Source organism: Microcebus murinus, chromosome 1 (assembly GCF_040939455.1).
Source record: "Microcebus murinus isolate Inina chromosome 1, M.murinus_Inina_mat1.0, whole genome shotgun sequence".
NCBI classification, from domain to species: domain Eukaryota; kingdom Metazoa; phylum Chordata; class Mammalia; order Primates; family Cheirogaleidae; genus Microcebus; species Microcebus murinus.
In genome coordinates, this window is record NC_134104.1 from 76,638,661 (window position 1) to 76,661,899 (window position 23,239).

The window sequence follows — 23,239 nt, forward strand, 5'->3', positions numbered from 1 at the left end:
TGTTTTTAGCAATTATTATATGCCAGGCACTTTATGTACTAAATTATTCATTTACTCCTCACACAATCCTATGCTGTCGGGAATGTTTTCTTCATTTTTAGAAGAGGTGACAAGAGCTCTGGTAACTATTAGTAATACTAATAGCTGGTAATAGCTATTACTAGTAATTGCTCAGGCACAAAGCTGGTGACTGAGCCAGAATTCCACACACCAACCTGCTCCCCAGCGGCCTTTTCTTCCCTCCAGTGTTAGGACAAAGGTAGGCCAAAAGATCCCAGGAAAAAGCTGAAATTAAACATGAGCTGCACACTGAACACATGGTGGGCTGTGACCAGAAGGCAAATGGTGTAAGCATTTATTTACAGAGAACTCCAGAAAGGAAGCTCTTCTCCCACTGCCATTTACAAAATATCCAACGGAGAGATATTTTGCTCACTTATTTGACTGTGTTGTTAATATCTTCTCTACAGCAGTCAGTTTGAGTTACGCCTATTTTATGTACCAGCCTGGATACATAGAGAGGCAGCGAGCCCTTTTTTAAATCAAGCAAGACATTACACATGATTTTTAAGGTCCAGTGGTACTGCAAGGCTTACAAGGAGAAACAGCAGGCCCTGCCCACTCCTCCAAATCTCTAATTTCTGCCTTCCAACTCTTTTATCTTCTTCTAGAGTCATCTCAGTGTATATAAATAGCATTGCTTACATGCCTCTGGGTTTTTTCAATGTTAGATGTTATTCATTGACTTCCTGCGATAAGAAATGAGCCTTTTTACCACCATCCCATATATCTCCCCTCCTTCCCGTATCCTCCCAATAGAGTTATACCATTTTTCATTAAGTCAACACTAGAAGTTACATTGTTATGATGAGATGAATTATGGTTCACAGCCAAGCCACGTGCACTATGACTAATTCCTTTCATGTACATTCTTTAGTTGTTATTTCTGGAGTCCATTATCACCTCATTTGTTTATTTGCTTGCTTCATTTTCTATGTACCTGTCATTAATTCAGCACTCAACTTTTCCAACAAAACTGTAAAACTCATCATACTACACCAAATAGCATTATGTAATCAATCAGTTCTTTAAAAAAAAATAATTCTTGCAGATCTGGACTCAAGTGATCCTCCTGCTTCAGCCTCCAAGTAGCTATGACTACAGGCGTGCACCACCATGTCCGGTTGATTTTTTTAAATTTTTGTAGAGATGGGGTCCCTCTATGTTGCCCAAGCTGGTCTCCAACTCCTAGCCTCTAGCAGTTCTCCCACCTCAGCCTCCCAAAATGCTGGGACTACAGGCAGGATCCACCGCACCCAGCTATATTATTTTTTTTAACAATTCTTCCCTTATCTCTATTCTCTTTTTCTGTAAGCCTTACTATTCAGATGTTGGACTTTATAGAATAATCGTTTCTTATTTTTCACTCCATTGCCTTTCTTGTTGGACTTTTTATGTTTCTATACGTTTTCTTCAACCTTATATTCCAAACCATCTACTGGCTTACTCTGCTATCACACTTCCAATTTCCAAGAGTTCATTATTCTCTGAATATTCCCTTTTGTTGCGCACTGCTTTTATTTTATTAATGCAATATCTTCTCTTGTCTCTCTGAGACTAGTATTTACAGTTTTTGTGACGTTTTCTTCTGCTCCCTATATTACCTGTTTCTTGTGAGTTTCTTTTTATGTTTTTGTTTGTCTCTTTTAATTTCTGTCTTTTATGTTTCAAACTTTTCTCAAATATCCAGTGATCTTTAGCTATCTTTGTTTTTATTTTTGACAATCCAATACCATAAATGATATCTTTTTAAATTTAAAAGGGAGACATCAAGAAGGTGAAAGGATGTTCTATGTGTATGGGCAGGGCTACTGAACTGGTGGAACTTACTAGACGGTGAGTGAGAGTAATTGTACATTTTATCTGAAGAACCCTAAATAGCAATATCTATAGGTCTTCCCTCTTGAGTTTATGCAGAAAGACTCCTCTAATATCATGATGAGGGAAAGGGTGTTCTTGAACTCCTGACCTCGAGGAATCCTCCCGCCTTGGCCTCCCAGAGCACTAGGATTACAGGTGTGAGCCTCGGTGCCCAGCCCTTTCTAAGACTTTGGCTTTGAGTGCAATGGGAAGCCGTTGTTGGTTTTTGAACAGAGAAATTACATGTTACCACATCTTTTTAAGTGATCACTCTGGTTGCTATTTTGAGAATAAACCATAGGCGCAAGAATATAAGCTGGAGGCCCAGTTATGAAGCTGTTCTAAAAATTAAAAGTTGAGATTAATCAGAACTGGACCAGCGTGAATCTGATGACTCTGATAAGTGGTTGGTTTCTTGATTTATTATGAAAGTACAGCTGACATGGTTTGCTGAGAGACTGGATGCAGCATGAGAGAAAGAGAATCTAGAATGACCCTAGAGTCTTAAGCCCTAGCAAATGGAAAGATGAAGTTGTCGTCTACTGAAGTGGGGATGGCTGTTTTAGAGAGAAAAGCAGCAGTTTAGTTTTGAACTTGTCATATTGGAGATGTCTATTGGACATCTAAGGAAACTTGTCAAGTAGATGGTTGACTATACGAGCATTGATTTCAGTAGAAAGGTCTGGGAAGGAGATATTGAGGGCTGTCAGCAAATGAATGGTATAAGATTGCCCAGGGAATGAGGAGACAGGGAAGAAGCCAAATCCAAGGGCCTCTCCCCAGAGCACTTCAAAGTGAACAAGTGAAGATGAACCAACAAAAGAAATGGAGGGGAAGCCAGTGAGAGAAGAGAAAAAACTAATACAGCAATATCCCAGAAGCCAAGAGAAGAAACTTCTTCAAGGGATGGAATGATCAACTATATCAAGTGCTACTGATAAAAAAAAGGACTGATTGACAACTGGATTTGGCAATAGAGCTATAAGTAATCCTGACAGGTATAGTTTTGGTGGTGTGACAGAGGCAAAAGACTGATCAGAATGAGTTTAAATGAGAATGAGAGAAGAGGAATTGTAAGGAGCAAGTGCAGACAACTTCCCAGGAGCAGAAAAGGGAGGCAATAGCTAGAGGGGTAGATGAGATCAGGAGAGGTGGGGCCTATGCACGTGGGTGGGTTTAGGCAGGAGGTACAACAGTCATAGATAGAGAGATAGAGATGGTAGAGAGAGATTGGCAGTGATAGAGATGGCGATGGAAATAAAAATAGAGAGAGAGATGCAGATGGGAATGATACAGTAAGAGAGAGAACACTAGAAAGTGAAGAAAGAATTGCTGTTGCCATGTCCTTAAGTAAGAGGAAGTAAAGTTATATACACAAGTGGAGGTGTTGGTCTTAAAGCAGGAGCAAAAACAATTATCCATAGTAACAGGAAGAAGGTAGAATATATGGGCATGGATTTGGTGGTAAAAATGTGCTATAGTCTGAATGCTCATGTTCCCCCCAAACTCACATGTTGAAACCCTACCCGTCAACATGATGGTATTAGGAATTGGGTCCTTTGGGATGTGATTAAGTTGTGAAGGTTCTGCCATCATTAATGGGATTCGTGCCCTTATAAAAGAATCCCCAGAGAACTAGCTAGCCCCTTCATCATGGGAGGACACAGCGAGAAAGCTCCATCTGTGAACTAGGAAGATAGCTCTCACCAGACACCGAATCTGCTCACACCTTGAACTTGGACTTCCCACCCTCCAGACTGTGAGCAAAGATTTCTGTTGTTTATAAACCACCCTGTTTATGGTATTTCGTTATAGCAGCCTGAAAGAACTAAGACAAGAAGTATGAAAGTTCTCTTCTGATTGCCACTATTTTTTCAGGTAAGTGGGAAACAAGGTTGTCAACTGAGAATAAGGATGGGGAAGGAGGTGTTCGAGGTTTGAAGAGAGAGAAAAAGGTGTGAAAATGGTCATCTCAATTAAAGAGAATGACAGTGGTTCTCAACCATCGCTGCCCAGTGAAATTAACTACAGAGCTTTAGAAAAAGCTACTGATGCCCAGATCCATCCCTCAAAGATTTTGATTTTATTAGTTTTGAGTGGAATTCAGGCAGCAGTACTTTTTATAATTCCCCCCAGATACCACTAATGACAACCGGAGTTGAGAACCACTGAACCAAGGAAAATGGGACAAGATAGCCTACAACACCTGAGTCCACTTAAGTTTCATGGTCATGAATTAGAGGATGGTGGCATATTTTTCTACAGTCAAATTCAGACTTGTGGTGTGGGGACAGCACAGAGAGAGTGAGAGCTGGACTTAAGGGCTAAATGAGATACTTATAAAGTATACAGCATGCCTGGATGTAGTAAGAGTTCAGTATTCAAAAGATCCTATGTTTATTTTTATCACCAGCTAAGTGGTACATGCCATTCTTATAGCAAACAAAATTCTGTCTTTATCTTATCCAGATAATTCACCCAATTTGTGTATATCATAGGGTTTTTAAATTCATTTGTGAATTACTAAAACCACAAATGTATATCTTTAAATATCCAGGAGGTCTCTTCTGGTTGTTTTTATGTGACACTGAGCACTGCACATGGGGTCACTGGACTTCCCAGCAATTGTGAAAGTTGAACATCTCCCCTCCCACTCACCCACTGTCCCTATTTGATAGCAACAGTTTTGTACCTCTTTTTTATAAAGCCCCGCCAGTCCATGCTACCTGGAGCCTGCATTTCAGCGGGCCCAGCCTTTGTAATTCCTGTCTGGTAATCTCTTCCTCCCCCTCTGTCCATTCCTGATGTTAACCCTGAGCCTGGGGCCCAGATACCTATGAAGAGACCTCTGTAATGACAAATGCCACTTCAACACCCTCCCTCCCAGTCAAGCCTGGCAGGATCCCTGCCCATGTCCACCCATCTGCTGTGAAAAGACTGCAGACTCCATCCTGACCAAGCTGGCTCAAATGCCAGCAGAGGGGAAAAGCCCTAAGGTCTCACCTGCCCAGGGAGCCCCTAATGTCAGTTCCTGCCCTCCCCTACGAGTGCACCTACAACTGCCTGGCAAACTTCTCTTCATCCTTTAGAGCCCTTTGAGGTTTTCATCACTTCTTCCCTGACCTGCCCTGCAAGCAGAATGGACCCCTGCACTCCCCTACCTCTAGCTCCCTCAGAGCTTGGGCAACTCCTTTTCCTCCGTGTCCCACTGCACACGCCTGTCTCTCCTCCCAGACTGACAGCTCCCTGAGGAAAGCTATATCTCATCTAGCTTTATATTCACAGTGGCTAGCAGAGTGGCCCATTAGGTGACCAACAACTAAGAACAACCATTAACAAGAGCTGTGATATTAAAAATAACCACTATTTATTGATCACCAAACATGTGGCCAGCACCAAATTAAACACAACATACAGGACTCGCACCTATGCTATAAGGTAGGAATGATTAATATAGATTAAGACGAGAACCTGAGGATCAGAGAAGTTCCCAAGTTCACACAGCTGAGAAGTGGCACATCTGGAATTTAAATCCAAGTCTGTCTGGCTGAAAAGAGTGTGACTTTTTCCAGATGATAAGGGCATTCTGAAAAAGATGACCTTGCAAGGGGTAATAGGGAAGGGAGTAAGTTGCCTCCCAGCTCTCCACCGCGAGTCACTGACTCTGCAGAGGAGACGAGGGCAGGACTCCTTCCATGCAGAGCACTTCCCTGGGCGAGGCCTTTGGTCCGACTCCTCCTTGCCTGTTCTTTCCCCTCTTCCAAATTTACAGCCCAGAATGAGATTTTCATTGTACAGAACACAAAAGTAGCTGCCACAAGTTCTCTGGCAGGAAGCCTCTTCTGGGGATTAATCCTCCTACCATCATTAACCACCTCCAGCTCGGCCCCGCCAGCACCCTTCCCAGCACTGTACAATTGACAAAAGCAATCCTGCAGCCTGCTCTCAGGTAAGCGGTGATTCAGCCCAGCTGCCTTTGTCACAGCTCGTGGGCTGCTTTCCTCCTTCTCTCACCTGGGACAAACGCTCCGTGACCCTGGTTCCCAAAAGGATAAGGCAAGAAGAGAAAGGCCCGGAGCCTGACTCCCCACCAGGGCTCAGAGCCATGGATCACCCTAGAGAGCTTTCCTTCTTTCATCTTGCTGCCTGACTTCCACTCCCAAGGCCAGAATTGGCAGGTAGGAAAAAGACTGCCCAGTGGGGCAGGAGGGCGTGACAGCCCTAAGATGCTCCCCGCAACGGGCCTGTTTTCGCACCTTGACCTTACCGAGGGAGCACCCACTCGTGCTCACTGGCGTCTGGTTGTGCCTGATCTCAGGGGGCAGAGAGGAACATCAGGATGGCTGAGCTCACTCCGCAAGGACTCTAAGGACAGGGCAGTGCGCCGGGCCTAGGCTGTGCAGAGAACCCAGTGGTTATCCCCACCGTGCAGGAAGCCACGCTCTAACACAGCCAACTTCACAAAACATGGTAAGTATGGTGTAAGAGAAAACAGGCCTTCTCTTTCCTTTGTGGGTGAAGAATTTGAGGGGGCTCGTCCTGAGCTATGGCTGCTGGAGCCGAGGCTGAGACAAAGGCCGGTTACAGCAGAGAGACCATGGGATAAGTAAGAATGATCTCTGCAGCAGCACGGAGTAGCCTGGGTCTCTCACCAGTAGTCCCACCACCCATACACACAGTAGGGCTTTGGGATCCCCCCCCCAAGCACACCAGGCCCCACCCCAGACCCTAGAACAATCCTGATCCATCCCTGAGCAAACACAAGGTGCCTCAAGCCACACCAGCTCAGTGCTGAGTTCAGGCTGCCACCTGCCCTGCTGTGTTTTGTCAGAAACCCAATGTCTCTGAGACCACCTTTCCCTCATCAGTACTTCTGGAGGATAGACTGCCACCAAAGTCCCCCGATAACCCCATCCTCCCGTCCCCTTTCCAGACTACCAGCCTCTACCAGATGTGGCTGGAGCCTGCTGGCCTGGCAGCTCTGACATTCCTTCCTGCAGCTTGGCATGTCTGGAACACCCTCCTCCACCCTCACCAAGCTGTTGACAGCCATCCCGACCCAGCTCTCTGGACCAGACACTCCCCAGAACCAGGAAGGCAGGCAGGAGCATCCTCTCAGCCAGGCTGTGGCAACGTGAGACTGACAGCTGCCTCCCACCACAGCCCCCAGCTGGTTATGTGAGTCAGGGAGGCACAGCTTCTTGCCTGCTGACCAAGTTGTTTGTTTCAACCCCACAGGGACTGTGAGAGTGTTTATAGACACTTGCGGGTGCTCTAACGGATGTCGCTCTCCGGAGATCAAGGGGTGTGCTGGCAATAACAAACCCTCTGTGCAGCTCTCGTATCTCACATCTATGATCTAGTTTGAACATAAAAACTAATCTGAGGTTAAACAGTGGCACAATTATCCCCTCTTATGGATAAGGAAATTAGGTTCTGATTAAGTAGCCTGGGACCACACAACTGCCGGATAGTGGAGTCTGGACCATAATTTAGGCTCTTATATTTACCTACAAAATTTACATCTAAAATATGTTTTATATTATTGGTAGATATTTTATAAGTAAATATATTTTTACATAAAAATATTTACTTATAAATGTTTTTATATTTATGTATATTTTTATGTTTGACATTTCACAAAGTTGGCTAATTCAGGTCTCCATGTGCTACAAATCATAGCACAGTAGAAAAACCACGGGCGTTGGACTGCAAGCAGCTCGGGGGGTTCAAATCAGTTTCACCACCGTGTGACTTTAGGCAGATTAATCCATCACTCTTAACTTCAGTTTCCTTGCCTGTACAGTAGGAATAACAATAACTATACCCACTCTATGGGGTTGTTGGGCAACGTAGAGGTCCGTAGTATGTAGTACCTGGTATGTGTGGGCACTGTATGAACAGTAGCTAGTCTTTCATCATCCTTTGCTCTCAACCACAACAAACTTCTCACGGTGACCCAGACGTGCCACAGACTTTCACCCCTCTATCTGTGGTCCTGCTGCCCGCAGGCCAAGAATGTCCTCTCTCCCATTCTCCACCTACCAGAACTCTTCTCATCCTTCAACATCCAGGTCAAACTCCATCTGTCTCCTCTGTGAAGCCTTCCCCATCATCCTCTGAGCCCCAACACCCAACTGCCCATCTGACTTACAATGTGTTTTGTTCTGCCAACTGACTCGCCAACTCCCCCATGACAACATCTTGTTCATCTATTTGTATCTCCCACCCCATCCTTCACTCCCAGAGGACCAGCATTTAATGATGCCTTTTAGAATAGCCTTAGTGGTCTTATTTAAATAAGGCCAGCTCATTATTTTTTTAAAAGTGTCCATCAATACAAAAAACTATATAGAGCTAAAAATCACCCAAGAGCCCTCTATTTAGAAAAAAAGAGAATAAATTAATATCATCCCTTACATGTCTCTATATTTACATATGGATAGAAGGGTGGAGGATGAAAAGAAGGATGGATGGTAATTGCCTTATAAAGTAGCTATTTTTTATTTTTAAATGTTATTTTATTTTAATTCTATAGAAAAGTAAAACTAAAGGAAAAGCTGAACATCTAATAAAAGTTAGCACTTCTATCTCTTCCACTTCTCCTCCTAGCTGTTTCTGGTACATTCTTTTTACTTCCTCACATTCTATTCCTTAGCCTTAACTGCCCACCCCTGCTTAGCTTTGCTTCTCTATTTTAACAGATTAAGGGCTCACCAAATGACCTCTACGCCTTCCTACATGTGTTTGCTGATTAATGTCTTTTTTCTCCTCTGATGAGTTTTTCCAGGAAGGGCTCATCAGTACTAGATTCCCTGAGTTCTTGCATGTATGAGAATGTCTGTCTGCCTTATACTTCCAAAATAATTTGACTGTAAAAGTCTTCACTCCCGTTGCCTTTCCCCCAGAACTCTGTAAACATTTCCACTCAGTGTCTTTCTTCTGCTGTGAGTCAAGTCAGAGACCAACATGACTTTCCCTTGTGGCAGAGACTAATCACTCCCAATATCCAGCTTTCCTTTCAGTAACAGAAAGCCTTCCCCAGACCTGAGTTTTAAGAAGGCACATGGTCACTCAGCTGGAGACTTTTTGCAGCCAGGTGTGTCCATGTGACTTCCTTTCGGCCAGTGGAACATGAGCAGAAGTGATGTGTGCCTCCACACACTCCCCAATTACCCTTCGGAGGGATCACCTTTGTTTGACCTTCAGATCTCTGATTTAAGCTCTTTATCTTTTTCCTCAGCATATGCTGCGATTTTCCCCAAGCCTTCCTTCTGTTAATAATTTAGTTTTCAGTGGATTCTATTCTGTTCCTTATTAACTTTTTCCATAATGATATTGCTTGTAACCTCAATTTTTTCTTAGCTCTGTAATTACTTCTTTTATTTCATTCTGTAGTCTCATCATCTTGCCTTTGAGCTCTTGATTTATTAGTTTTTAATAATTTTTTTATTTTAAATGAATGAACACCCTGAATACTGCCTCTCCTACCCAAGAGCCAACTCCAAACTAGAAATTATCTTGGAGGATTGGGGAATAGGCAAAAGGTGTCCCATTCATCATCAGGTGAGACAAAATAATTTTGCTAACATATTGTGCCCTCCACCCTCCTGAAGCCTATGCATCCTTGCAGGGAGAGCTCAAGGCCAACTCACTGCAGCCCACACTGATGGCTTTTATTCCAGTCCCCAAAGGGTTTCTCTCAACTAAAGGGTTTGCAGGTAATGCCTGGGCTCCTAAATGAACCTGCAGCTTTGGGGAAAAGGGATGAATCTTCTCCTTCTCCCTTGTCACACATGGTTGGGCACAGAAAGGTTTTGTATGAAGATATCTGGACTACTGACTGGCTGGATAAAAAAGAGGGTAAAAACAGACTCAGAAGAGGCTGTCAACATCAGACCCACTCATACCAATTTAATGTAAAGTTAGACAACAGCATGAGGCAGGTGGAAGAAAGAGGATTATTCTTGAAAGAGTCAGAGAGGGAACAAGCATGTTAGCCAGCAAGCCAGACCTTCACAACCTCCCCTGCAGCCACTGCACTGGAGGCTGAGAGCAGAGCTCCAGAGGCAACTAGGTCTATGTTCAAATCTAAGCACAGGGATGGGGAACCTTTTCGTGTTGAAAGTCTGCATTAATTTAGCTATCATCAAATAAGGCTGCATTCAAGAAACTTCAATTAGATATACTTTAAAATGTACATTACTGTGTAAAAATCTGACTACCCTGTACTTAAGAATTTGAAAAAATGAAATCTATTTGTTAATTTTAAAGTTAACTAACCTTTTAATGACTTTGTAGTGTCTGCTGTTTTTGAAAAGCATTTGAATATTTGGTTGCAGCACGGAGGACTGAAGTTTCAGATGATCCTCTAGGTGGGTATCAGTCATTTGTGACCTTAAGGGCGTCTTGATTTGGGTTAGGTAGGAGACTGTAGATTCACAGCAATTCAAGTGGTTGAAAGCAAGAAAGCATTTTTCAGGCATGGTGCTGAAAGTGTGGGTATTCAACTGCATTTTCCCATATTTCAATTGGGTCTTTCTTAGCATCAAACAATGACTTTAAAATGTCATTTACTGAGAGCTCAATCAATTCCATCCGTAGTTCTTTAGGTGCCTTGGTGATATCAACTAAGTGATATCAACTAGGCTGAAATGCTAATTTGAATGTGATGTCATGATTCTCAAAGTCAGTGAACCATTCATTGTATTCTCCAATGAATAGGTCTATAACAGCTATGTAATCTTCAGATGATTCACATATATCATCCTGCTCATCAGTGACCTTTGCTAACTGAGGAAAATGTTCATCCAAAATTTCCTTGTGAAGAAATGTTTTGAAAAGAAATAGCTTTTAAAAAATGCTTGCATTTTTGCCACATATCATATATAGATTTAGTTTTACCTTGCAAAGAAATATTCAAGTGGTTTTGATTTGACATGATATCACACAAAAATGCTGCATTTCTATAGAAATCTTCTTTCAATAATTCACATTGCTGATTCTGTTCTTCATGAAATGTAACTATCTGTTCTCACAGAGATAAAATTTTGGCTAACACCTATCCCTGGGATAGCCAATGCACTTTAGAATGATAGGGCAAATCCATGCTGAATACCTCATCTTTCAACTTCAGCATGTTACAAAACTAATATAGTTAACAATAGTTATAGCTTGTTGCACAGTGTCACTTAAAATAGCAGTTTTAGCACAGAGATTTTGCTGATGAAAATACAAGGAAAAGAAATGAGAGCTTCTGGATCCCTAAATACTTTGTCTATGCAATAAATCCTTCATATTTTCCTGTCATGAAATGTACACAGTCTGTACATACACTCACTAAATTTACCAAATTCAGCCCAACTTCACAATATTTATCTTGAAAGTTATTGAAGATATCTATTTCCTGTGTTCTGTTTCCAAGAGTGCCCAAAGCAAGTAACCCTTCATAGCAAAGAAAATCTTCTGTTATAACCCAAATGAAGTATAAAACCAGCACCAAGTCAGGAGTATCAGTTGATTCATACAAAGTGATTGAACAATATATACTTTCCTTTTGAAGTATTACATGAAGTTGTTAAGTTGCAGGCTAATTCATGCTGCCAATCAGTTATGGTTTTTCTTGAAAGAAGTCTTCTTTTTCTTGAAAGAATAATCAGTTATTCGTACTTTGAAATATTATCCAGGTCTAAGCATCTGACAACTTCAGCAGTGCATTCTTTCACAATTTCTACCATCACTTAATGGCTTCCCTTTTTCCCCAAGTATATAAGCTACTTTATAACTTGCTTCAGTGGCATTGCTTCCAGGTCTTATTGTTGCTTGAAAGAACTGTCTTTGCTTTTGCTTTTTATCTTTTGATTTCTGCAATACCACCTTTCGTGCCTCTCCCTCTAATTTAAAATATTTGTGGTCCTTATGAGTGTTATAATGCTGATGAACATTGACTTTCTTTAATGTTGACGTTGCAGTATCACAAAGCAAGCAAATCATCTTATCTTCAACAGAAACAAGATAATATTACAATTCCCAATCCTCATTAAAAAAATCTATTTTCTTCCTTCAGCATTCTCTTGTCTTCTTTGGCTTGATGGGCTGTTAAGCAGACAATTAAAAAGTACTGTCGAGCTGTGCGATCATTCACAAATTCCACTTCAAACAGAAACACAGTGTGCCGTTGTCAAAAGCTGATAACGGACTGGCGTACTTGATCCCCATAAACTCTCGCCAACCAGCCTTGTGTGGTAGTGGTGCCAGTCAGGTAGAAAAATCATGAGCATAGCGGCCGTCACTTTAGCCCCTGTGGTTTACTAATGTTCAAATTGTGCCAGTCAATCTGAAGGATTATTTTGTTGAAACTTATTTTATTCTTTGGTTTTTTAAATACATTCAATTTCAAAATAAGACAAAATGTATTAATAAAAATAAAAGGATTTGTTCTGTAAAATTTGGATTCAGTCCAAAGGCTGCACTTAAGGGCCTAGAAGACCACACCTTAAGGCCTCAGGTTCACCACCCCTGTCCACACACTCACAGTCTGACTTGGAAGAAAGAGCCAACTCTCCTCCAGCCTTTGTTTCCTCACCTATTAAACTGAGATAATAATAGTACATGCCACACATGGAGGCTATGAAAATTATATTAGATACTGCATGTAACTGTCCCAGCTTCATCCCCTACCACTTCCTGCCTTATGTGCCCCTCTCCAGGGATGTCAGCTGCTGCTAGCGCTTCCCTGACACACGTGCACAGCAAGCTGTTCCTTACCCTCGGATCTTTGCTCCTGCAGCCCTTTTGCCCCCAAATGCCCTTTTTCCAGAGGCTAACGGTAACCACTTTCTAAGACCAAGCTTGGCTATTGCCTATGCCAGAAAGCTTCCTCCAACTCACTGTATCTTCTTTCCATGCTGTGTGTATATCTAAATCATAATAGTTACCACACTATGTTGTTGATATGTTCATGTCTACCTCCAACTTAACTCTGGAAGGAACAGACTGTGGGGATTATTTGGGTCTATGTTCTAAAACTGAGCATTGTGCATGGCCTGCAGCAGGCACTCAATGTTTGTTGAATGAATGAACAAAGCAAGGACTCTGAGAAAGAGGAAGAGAGTGATATGGTTACTTTGTTGCCGCTAACTTCCAAGACTCTGCTAGTTACACTGAACATGTGCGTGTGCATATCCAAAAGTAGGTTCTTTACATAGGTATTCCCAATGCCTAGCATACAATAAGTACTCAAAAATATTTTATAAACAAATTAGTGTTGAATAAACTCTACAAGAGAAGAAACTGTTTAAGAACCTAGAAGCACAGCTGCAAGATAAGCACTTAACAATGCTGATATAGAGCTCCATTCATGAGCTTAAAGGCATTTAAGGTAGACAAGCAGTGGCCATGCTCACTGACGGTGTTTACTCCCACTTATAACTAGATAATGAGTACATGTGGATCACAGCTATAAAGGACAAGCAAAAAAAAAATTGTACAAACCAAGCTTGACGCAAATAACTCTTACCAAAAAGGGAAAGGAGAAAATGTATGCTGAATCCAAAAGTCAGGCTATTCACACATGACTGCTCATGAGTTCTTTCATATGTTCTTAGGGGAATGGTAGAAAGCTTCCATCAGGCTTTGTAAGGAGAAATTATTCAGCCCAATGAACCACAAAGACTAAGCATTTCACAGACCCAAAGGATTGGGAATTATTAGCAGTGGAAAAACCTGTGCTACACCCAATCCCAGCTTCTCCACTCAGCAGCAGTAAAACTTCGGGTAAGCCGCTAGCCCTCTTTGAAACTTGGTTTTCTTATCTGCAAAATGGAGCTAATGATACCAACACACCACATCTTGCTATGAGAATTGGACGGGAGAACACACATCATGCCTAATCAAACACAGGCACAGAGCAAAAGCCCAGAAGATGGTAAACTTTGCCATGTTTCCCTCACCAAAGTCAGCTAATGCATAAGTCAAGATGCTCTTCCTATTTGCACAAAAGAAAGGGATGAGGCTTAAACATGGTGGATGCTCCCAATTCCAGCCCAGAGGACCTTCAGGAGCTTGCGAAGGGTAGCGTGTTCCTAAAATTAAAGCTGGGTGATGTCTCAGCACTGTGTTAGGGAAAGCTCCTTCAACCAGAAGATGGATGCAGATTTAGAGACTGTAATGAAAAAAATTTACAAGCATCCTCTTGGGACATGTAGTTCTTTTCCAGTTGCCAGATTTCCTGGTCATCCAAAGTGTATGTGATGTATTTATTCCTGTGGAAACAATTTATGAATATAAGGTCAAGCAGAGCCGAAGCCAAGGACAGAACAGGGAGAGGGTTGCCAAGATCCAAGGGAAACAATGTTTAGGCCTCTTTTGAAGATTTCATCTTTATTCCACCTTTTCCGAGCAGGTGAAAACAGCTCTATTACATTGTCCATAACTTGTCGCACCCTCTCAGTCCTATTTCATATCTTTCTGCTTCTTGTCCCATAGTCGCAGACTCTCAAAGTTGGAAGGGACTTTAGTGGGCATTCAGTCAACCCCTTTGCAATGCAGGAGTCCTCTGGTGGCAAGCAAGTTTACTCACAACTTTTGCTTGAATGTCCTATGACAGGGCATTTGCTGCCTTGTAGTGTAGCTTGTTCCATCACTGGGCAGTTCTGATAAGTCACTTCTTCCTTATCTGCCCTTCCTGCAACTCTTTGCTCTCCTCCTCCACCCCTATATTGGTTATCCCCTCCACAGCAGCAGATGCCTCTTATTTTTATCTCTTGCAGGCTAAAAAGCCCCAGTTTCCACATTTACTCCACCTCCAGTATGATATCCTAAACTGCAGTCTTCCAAGTAGCCCATTTCTGGGTGTGCTTCATCTTATCACTGTCTAGATGGGACCAGCGACGCATCACACTACAGATGGCTCTGAACAACCAGACAGAGTAGAGTAGAATTAGCACATTCCCTCCTCCAGAGCCTGACAGCAAACACGCCTGCCTTCTCTTCTTCACGTCCCTCTCCTCCCTCCCTACCACTTAAGTGCCAGTTCTCCCACAAGGTCCCTAGTCCTGACCCTGGGAACAGAAACAAACTTGGAAGGCCCAGGGACACTGGGCAGGGAAGGAGAAGGTGATGACGCAGCTCAGTTTTTGCACTTGCAGCTGAAGGCACCCAACCAGGCAGGCCAGTTCCAAAAATAACCTTTCAAGCAAACAGTCAGCCTCTTGGTAGTTTTCTGAGAGCTGTCACTTCAGCTTCCCAGGGGATAGTCCTCAGTGTCCCTGTGCCCACTCTCTCACCCTTTCCAGAGCTTGGCAAACTGGCTTCATTTAACCCACTGACATTTACAATCATCTGTCCATATGTTTGAGGTCTAAATACACTTGGAAATATATTTTTATGGAAACAGATAAATGTCCATCAACAGAAGCTTCGTAAACACATTCAAAATATAGAATTCAATGCAGCTGTGGGAAAAAAATAACTATACACTGATATGAAAGACCTCCAATAGACATAGCAAAGTGAAAAAGGTGAGTTTGTAAAGTGGCAGGTATGTGTAATCCGTTTACTGAGGTTTTAAAACGTGCTTGCACATAACCATGAATACATATATAAATGCATACAAAAGGGGCTGGAAGGACCAGGTCAGACTGCAAACAGTAGTTAATTCAAAGAGAAGTGCGATAGGGGAGGCATGGCAGAAGGTGAGGAGGTTAATTTTCTACCCTGTTTGAATATTCTTTTTAAAAAAACTATTTCATTTATTAATTGTGTGAAAAAGTCTCCTAATCTACACATTTTTCATCTGATGATCTCAGAGCTGGAAGGGGCTGGGCAGGGGTACTGAGAGCTAATTCTCCAAAGTGGCATGCCCAGGGTGGCATGCATTTGCCCAAGGCCACACATCTAGCTAGCAAGAGCCAGAAACTACAAGTCACAGCCCAGGCCTGAAATAATGGGAGTCTCTGTGGATTAAGGAGAGGGCTCTGATTTGACTACTAAGTCAGATCAAGTTTCCTCTTTTATTTGAGTAAAAAATTCCCACTTGGGTATAACAGTGAGCTGGAAGAGTCTAAGACCCATCAAAGTTGAAGGTAGAAAGGGGAGCCCATCTTCCCAGAGAAGGAGCTCAGAGAGGTCCTGTTACTCAAGGACTGGAAATTTCTCTGGGCCCCCTTGCCTGCATCCATAAAACAGAGGGACGGGGCTAAGTGAGAGAGGGAATGGGAGATTTGCAAGCACGGGTGCTCTGTGTGTCAGGTGCTCATCTGAGTAACCACCACCGTATTGTGAGCACAAAAGACTGGTTGCAACTGTCTCTGAATGCATTATGGTGGGGCCTGCTGCCAAGAGTCTGGGACCTTAATTGCATATGGAAATTCTGCCTCTCAGGGAGGGAAGGTTGGGATCAAGTCTGATTTAGGTCCAACTAATATTGAGCCGCTTTAACTGCCACATGGATTACCTCATTTAATACCAAATTTTATTAATGTGCTTCAAGAAATGCAAAACTCACTTGCCAAAAGCACACAACTGGTCATGGGTGGGTCTCTTATTCAAAATCAGGTCCCCTGACTCTAAATTCAGTGCTCGTTCCACCCTGTCTGTTTGGGACATGGCAGAGCCTCCTTACTTGGGCAGTAAAGCCTACAAAGTTCCTTGGTTGGCTCTCGCTCCCTCTCTCTTGCTCTCTATACACACACACACACACACACACACACACACACACACACACACACTCATGCATGCACACCCCATAACAGCGACAGTAGAGACAGGCTCCTAGCCAGCACAACTCAACGCCTACAATATGCATCATGCGATTCAGCAAAATGTCCACAGCTCAGCTGGTGAGACGTCTGGGCTGTGCCTCCAAGTAATCTGAGGTTGAGGATGAGGTTATAGATCAGCCATGAGTTTTGACAGTAGTTGAAGCTAGATGTTGTGATATGAGGCTCATTTACACCCTTCTTTCTACTTTTGTATGTTTGAAATTTCCCATAATAAAAAGACTTTTTTGGATGCATCACAGGAGTGATCATTGCTCTCTCAACTTGTCACCTGGTAGGAAGTTCCATTTTAATTAACTTTCCGTTTCCTTCGGCACAGAAAGCCACACGATGGCCTGCTGTCATGGTAAGAAAAAATATTAGAAGCAAAAGTTTCTGCAGCTGTGAAAACCCCAATTATAATAATAATAGCTATCACTTACTGGTGCTTCCTGAATACCTGGCACTGTATTGAACCTGTTACTGATGATTTCATCTAATCCTTACAATTGCTCTATGAGATAAGTTCTGTTATACCTATTTCACAGAGAAGGAAATTGCAGCTTCCTAAGGGTAAGTAGCTTGTCCAAGTCCACACAAGTGGAAAATGATGAGCAAGAATGTAAATCCTAGATCGCTTGTGTCCTTAATTACATTATACTTAGCTACTTTAAGACTTCATATGTAATTGAACTAAATCTATGAAGTTTTTAATATAATTAATTATACCCTTTATAGTGTGACCCAGTAATTCCAACTTTAGGACTCTATCCTATGGAAATTATCTGGAAAATGAACAGAGATTTATTCACAAACATGTTAATCACAATGTCAGTTGCAATAAGAAAAAATTAGGAATGGCTTGGCTATCCAACAGTGGCCTTCATCCAAGAAGCCTTCCCCACCGCTCTAGTCTTGGGTGATGTTCCTCCTGTGGGCACACAGCATCCTGCACTAGTCTCTTGCTACTCCTGCCTCCTTCTTTGGACTGTGAGCTTTTAAAAGCTAAGATCCTCTTAGACATCGTTGGTTTAGAGTGGGCACTCAAATACATTATGAATTAACTAATATATGACCCTTCATTAATACATATGGAACCTGAAACTGGGGCATTAAAGTAAGTTTCTGGAGGTCACAAGGGCAGGACTAGACCTCAAGGTGACACACAGAGCCCTTCTCCCTCCACTCTATTGCTAGTCCCTTTAGACTTCTAAAAAACCAAGGACTAATGTTTGAACCCTTGAGGCAGAGTGGGAAAGCCAGAGGCTGTTGAAAGCTCTTTCCTTTACAGGCCCTCACAGGCCTCCACGGAAATGATCATTGAAATACTCAGATCCCACCGGAGGACCACATGACCTTGGAGATGCTGAACAGCTGACACTGGTCACCAACGAAAGGGTGCGGTTTTAGTGCAATGTAAACTATGTGATGTATATACGATAACCAAGAAAGGCAAGAGAAATAACTGCACATATAGTATATTCTCAACCATTTACAGAAAACAAATCCCTTTAAAATAAAAAAAAGACTGGAAGAAAACTGCCAAATCTTAACAGTGGCTGCATTTGGATAACGGAATTTTTTTTCTGTTTCTCGGTCCTTGTTTGTTCAATACTTTCCAAATTTTCCTCAATGGGCATGCTTTATTGTTATAATCTGAACAATAAATAAAATTTAAATCATCACATTGATTCTGAAGGCTAACCTGACCCTTCTAGTAGTTACTTATAAAATCACCCTACTATTTTAATAGGGGTGCAACTGCATGGCTTAATATGTCACTGTTACATATAAGCCTATAAAAAATACATCTATAGGAGTGAGAATGCCATTGTGTAGTTTAAGTACACACACAGACAAGCAAGAAAAAAATTCATTTTTCCCTAATTCAGTTCTTATTGGACAAATCATTGATACCAAGTCTGAGCAACTCTCTGTCCAAATTCTCAGGACTCCAATGCTCTGGAACAATTGCTGTGAATTGCATTAATGAATTATTCCAGCATTTCTTAATTCAGCCACACCCTCACATCTATAGGGAGCCACATTCTCTTTGAAGCTTTCCTTCTTCCACTCTGTCATTTACCACCTGCTCTTGCCTTTACTTGTGAAGGGGACCCCCAGAGGTCAATATTGAAATAAATCAGACCTATTTTCTGTGGGTTTCCAGGGGGCAATCTCTAAGAGACGACCAAACATGTTCTAAACAAGGATGATAGAGCTGGGCTGGGACTTCCTCAGGGCAAAGAATGAATCTCCTTGTTCTTTGTAATCCCAGGCTGAGCACAAGATTCCCTCCACTCCTACTGCCAGTTTGTCAGTAAATATGGAATGAATAAACAGGCTGACTTGAGATTTTACTCACTTAGGTGTGAAAGTTCTGGTTTTGTTTTTGATTTGTTTTTTACTAGGTCTATTTACCTTAGAGTCACACAAACTTCATAACTATTCAAAGCCTTCCTTTATATTTTGGCAGGCCTTCACACCCCTTTGTGACTAGGTAGGATCTTATAATCTGAGAGTATGGGTTTACCCTATGAGGTTATTCTCCCACCATCATTCTCTACCACTTTAAAAGCTGGTGAGCACCTTAAGCCTGCCAAAGGGTCTGAATGGCCATAAGCATCGTGTCATGTGACGTAATGCCCCCAACAACTCTAGGAGATTCATAGACGGTAGTCCCTTCACTTTAAATAATGTGGAGGCGGTCTGCTTGTTCTAAAGTAACACCACAGAGAGAAAGGAAACCCCAAACCCTATCTTCTGGCTGTAAGGCCTGAGCATCTTCCGCTCCACTAGAACAGCCTGTGCAGAGACTGCACAGGGAGGACTCTGACCATACAAAGAAGGAAACTGGAGCCCAAGAGATTAAGTAGCATGAACAGCTAAGTGGAGTCTCTCTCTTCTAATTTCTCACTGCCTTTTGCCTTATGACTACACACAAAGCAGCTCCCTAAATGGGGAAGCATAAGACAGAGAAGTACAGGGTAGCCCAGCACAAGAGTAAAGCGAATCGTTTAGTAAACACTAAAGAAAGTTGATCCCCAGTGATAACTGCAACACTCCTCAGCATGTCTACCATAGGGATCCACGGCTTTGTTTAATAACCAAACCTATTTAAGTCCTTAAGGAACTCATTCTCTGGCTTAAAGGGTTTTGTTATAACAACCATCATAACTTTGACTTTACTCTGGGGTACCAACAACTCATTTGATGCAGCAGTTTCCCTTTTATGCAAAATGAAGCATTAAAAGTAGGCTAAAGCACTAAAAGTAGTACATTGCTGTGTATCATTAGGTAAGTAATTTCTTTTCTCTGGGCCTCAGTTTCCCCACCTGGAAAATAAAAGGGTCCAGTCCCAGAAGTTCCTTAACAGTCCTTCCTTACAGTTCCTTCCAGTCCCAGAAGTTCCTTCCTAACTTTGGAAGTTTCTTACAGGGTTAGCATCCTGATGAGAAAAGTGTACTCCGGTTCCAAGTGGAACTACCATGAAAGTGAAACACCCAGTTAACTCTAACGGAAGAAACAAGTGTAGCTGAGAGATAACAGGGACAGGGAGAAACAGCATGTTAACTTTGGGGAAACCCGACCTTGAAGTGTTTTCTGGTTTTCCAACTTCTCCTCTGCCAAAAACAAAAATAAGCGGCTATTTCTGTTTTTAAATAGAAGTTTAAAGTTTTATTATTATTTAAAACTAATAACAATAAATTAAATAAAACCAATGAAAACAATGCTTTGTTCGCCCATGAGTGGCTCAGGAGAAGCCTGCTAAGAGACACTTTCCTCCCAGTGGGGCTGATGTCAACAGCCCAAGCTTTTGCCCAAACAAAGGCCTCCTGGCACAGGGATGAGAGGCAAAACATCTGAGTCTCCAAAGTTGGCCCTACTCCAATTGGAGGCAAGAGGGGCAGCCAGGAGAGAAAAATAACTAAGCTATGAAAGGCTAGAAAGAGGGTAAGGAATTACTAAATCTATCTTTTCTCAACAGAATAAAGAACTCTTGAAAGGGATAATGGAAGGGTGCAGCTTTCAATTTGAATTACTTTCTTTGTTTAACTCTATTCTGCCTAAGGCCACTGCTTTTTAAGCCAACCGCAGAATGCTGGTTGTGCCTTTAGTTGCCGGCAGGGCGGTGCAGTGTGGGAGTTGGGAGACCCGCACTCAACCTCTCTCCGTTGCTGATTTCACCCAGTTTAAACTTGGACCAGTGGTTAAGCTCTCAGGCCAAGCTTCCCTCCTGTAAAAGAAGGTTCGCTAGATGCTCTCTAGACCCTTTCGGTAACAGTGGTATAGGGCTGGAGGCTCTCCAGTTCTCCCCAGGGACAGGTTCATCTCCAGGCATGCAGCCAAGGCGAAGAAGCCTCAGCCCCACTGCTCGGCAAGCACGCACTTCACGCGGTGGCGCCTCCATTCGTGCGCACACCACGCACTGCCACAACCTTTCGGCCTTACAGCCTCACGCTCGCACCAACACCATCGCCTAGAGGCCAAGCCATCCCCAAACATCTCGCGGCTGCAGACCAGGTCTGATTAAGTAAAATTTGCAAAGCTAAGCTGAGAATAGGTTAGCAAAGAAAAAGCAAAACAAACAAGAAATCTCTCTCTTTCCGGACCTCGGAATTTTCTTTCAAATAAACTCAGAACTGAAAATAGTATGTCCCCAGCTAGAATAAGAGGCCTCGGCAGTCCTCGCTGTGTAAACAAGCCAAAAGGGGAAGTGACACCCGGGTGTCCAGGCGGCGCCGGCACAGACCAGGCAAAGCGCAAGCGAAACCCAAGACCGCGCTGGGCGATGTTTTATTGGACTGTTCTTTCTGCAGTCTGAGGAGAAGACCGCATGATCCCAACACAGCTCGTCGCGGGCGTGCGGGGACAACAGTGCGCCAGGCACGGTCTTTTTTATTGAGGGGGACCCACAGACCCTCAGTTCAACCTACATCTCTAAGAAACCTCTGTGAGGTGGAGGTGAGGGGGTGTCCACTTCACCCCAAGGAATACGCCACGGCCCGGGACAGACTCTCGGCCTGGGTTAACATTTTTGTACCTGCTTTCTCGTTTCGTTTCCCCTTTTAAGTCTGGCAGTTAGTTTGACGTCTAAGCGGTGCCTTTTCAATGTCTCTCTCGCCCTCCTCCAGCAAGTGGCGGCTCCAGCGCCGCTCTCTTCCCCGAGGCTAAGACAATGGCCCGGCACCTCAGGGAGGCTCCTAAGGGTTTGCAGTGCGCCCAGATCTCAGCACCAGGGCGCACTTGCGTTTGTTATCGTGCCTGTGCCTCCTCCCCCGCGGCGGGACTCAGTTTCCCGACCAGTAAACCCAGCGGGTGAGATCTGAAGGAACCCCGCCTCTGCAAGGCGTTCCCTTCCGAAAACTGACGGTGCGGCGGAGAAAGCGAGGTTCCCCAGGGTCAGGCGCACGTGAGTTTGTTGTGGGTCCGCAGGCTGGAGGAGCCAGGGAGAAGGCTGGGCGGCCACTCGGACCGGACAAATACACAGACACCCGGAGCCGAAAGGCTGCTGGCCCCGCGGCAAAGGTGGCTGAGCCCGCGCTGGAGACAGATTCCCTGCGCCCTGGGCGCGCCACGGGCCCGCCGCTCCGCTCTCCTCCTGAGCCCCTCAGCATCACTCCTCCCCGGGGCCCGGGCCGCGCCGCCGCCCTCCGCAGCCCCTACTCACTCGCTGCGCTCTCGGCCGCGGAGGCTGTGGCTGCTCCGCCCGCTCCGAGCCCACGCCGGCCGGTAGCCGGCTCCCTTTGTTAGCGCCAGGCAGTTCCCCAGGCGTCTTTCCCAGCCCGGCCCTGCCCAGGACTCCCCTCCCCCAGGTGCCTCCAGAAACCGCGCTCGGCAGGGGCAGGAGAGCCCGGGAGCTGGAAGCCCCACAAGGGAGTCCCGGAGGAGGAGTCCGTGAGGAGGAGCGGGGACAGGGGATGCCGGGCGGAGGGGACGGGGGAAAGGAGGAAAGAAGAGCGCGGCAGAGGGGCGAAGACGAAGAGAGCCGTCTCCGTATGCAAATAGAATTGCCAAGACTAGGTCGGCTCCCTGGCGCCCCGGCGCCCCAAACCGGCCTGGCCCTCCCGAGGTTACCAGCGAACCGGCTCGGAAGGTTAAAAGTGCCTGGCTATGGCACCGTGTGGGGCTGGGACCCTGCCTCCCCTCGAGGAGGGCGGACCGAGGACCGAGGGGGAGGAGCCAGGCGGCAGGACTAGGACCCCTAAACGGCTCTTCCGGCACGTCAGGGAGGGGTGAGTCCAGCACTGCCGGGCCTTGGCTCCGCTACCGACTGACTGCGTGACCCTGAGCAAGTCACTTCACTTCTGCGAATACTCGTATTCTTATGTAAATAGGAAAGAACAAAGTCTGTTTCACAGGGTTTGGCTTTAAGCTCCTAACATTGGGCGTGGCGCGTATGGTACTAGGTGCTCTCTAAGGGCAAATATAGAAGGGAAGGAGTGTCCTGGAGCCCCTTGCGCAAGGCGCCTTTCACCACAAGCTGCAGGCTGGCAGGCGGGGAAACGGAGGCAAACGGTGGCGGAGCGAGGTCCCCTCCTTTTGCCCCAACTTAGGTG

At 44.2% G+C, this 23,239-nt stretch overlaps 1 protein-coding gene across 8 annotated transcripts in view; it reads right to left on the reverse strand.

Moving 5' to 3' along the window:
- ST6GAL1 (ST6 beta-galactoside alpha-2,6-sialyltransferase 1) overlaps positions 1-22,991 on the reverse strand; it is a 123,814-nt gene extending 100,823 nt beyond the window's left edge. For 6 of the 8 annotated variants that reach the window (XM_076003100.1, XM_076003103.1, XM_076003106.1 and 3 more), the window contains exon 1: positions 21,724-22,328. The gene's annotated coding sequence lies outside the window, so the exon portion shown is untranslated. Of the gene's footprint in view, positions 1-21,723; positions 22,329-22,350 lie in introns of those variants that run through there. The other 2 variants (XM_076003074.1, XM_076003093.1) reach the window with 2 other exon arrangements.
- Between the last annotated feature and the right edge of the window lie 248 nt (positions 22,992-23,239).